A 1,484-nucleotide genomic window follows, 5' to 3' on the forward strand; every position below is an offset into this window, starting at 1 on the left:
AGTTACTTTCTTCCAGAGGAGGCGCATCTACAGCCTGTTGTGTGAGCAATTTGGACAGATTCTGATGAAATGCTCAGTATATGCCTAGTCCAAAGCATTTTCCATCTTTTACTGAATACCTTTCGTAACCATGATAGGCGAATGTTTGTCAACATGTGCCAAAGGCAAAAAAGTTGTACTCAATGTTTCCAAACTTTTGTATCTGTTCACTATAAAGAGGGAAAATGCTCACACTCTTGATGACTAAGAAGACACTGCCTTTTTTGCAGAGCTAATCTAGGCAACAGAGAACCAAAGAAATGTGCCAACATTCATCCCTTTGAAATAGACAGCAAGGATATACTTTCTTGTAAATCAAGTCACAGCCAAACCGGTTTTCTTACCTGAAACGAGTTTTCAAGAAATTTGATCATTCAACAAGACTTTCAGTGGCAGAAACTCATTGGGAAAAAAACTTTTTTTGAAACTCAGGATTTTCTTTTTAACAGAAGCAGGTTTTAACACCCATGGAAACTGCTGAAGCATGGAGCCTCATACACCGCATACTCAAGCCATGGTTTTCCTTAACTAACACTGCAGCACTCGTTCTTTGCACTTAGTGTGCAGATGGCAACAGCAAGTACAACCCACATCTCCTTGGTAGTGCTGGAGAGCAATATCAGAGGTTTCTAACTGCAATAAATATTTAACATGACAATAACAGGTGATCAGCTTTTATATATTGCTGTTAAGAGAGACTGACAGTACCTACTACAAGCTCCGCTGTAGGATACACAAGTAGAGCCTCTTCTAACTCAGCTTTCAAGGGAGAAAGAGGTGCAATCTTTTAACAAATTTCATGTTCCTAGTCCAAGTCCCCATACACTGGAGCTACAGCAAATTATTTTTTTCAAAGAAATGTAAACTGAAGCAAAGACTTAGCACTCAAAATTTCAGTCACGATAAATATACTAACTGCAATTGTTAATTCTTTTAAAGAGAAACTCCTGGCTTTGGACAGATTTTGATTTTGAGAAAGAAAATAATCTAATTTTATAATAAGTGTTTGTTCTGCATTTTAAAAGTTACAATTCATTTAAAAAAGCTGATTATCCCTCTACTGAAATATGTCAGTCTAGAAGTGATGTTAAGTGCCTCATGAGAACTGCCTTTAGTTGATTCACTTTTTCATGTTTCACTACGTGTCAAAGAATCTCCTGGATAAAATACTCCTTGAAGAGATTGTTTCCTTCTCCAGCAATAGGAAATCATGGTGAATGATAGGAAGACAAGCCCAATCTACAATCCCAATTTTAGTCAGCTACCATCTAGTTAGTACAATCTGTAGTGACTAGAATGCAATTTAGTACACCAGAAGTATACATCTTTTTTAAGAAGAGATAAATCACGTTTTAAGCACCACTGAACAGACTGACTAGCTACACACTGAATACAAAGGGACTCTATGATGGTTTGCTATGAGATAGGTGTCTACCATTTAGTCT

The sequence above is a fragment of the Pygoscelis adeliae genome, unplaced genomic scaffold, assembly GCF_000699105.1.
Source record: "Pygoscelis adeliae isolate BGI_AS28 unplaced genomic scaffold, ASM69910v1 Scaffold320, whole genome shotgun sequence".
NCBI classification, from domain to species: domain Eukaryota; kingdom Metazoa; phylum Chordata; class Aves; order Sphenisciformes; family Spheniscidae; genus Pygoscelis; species Pygoscelis adeliae.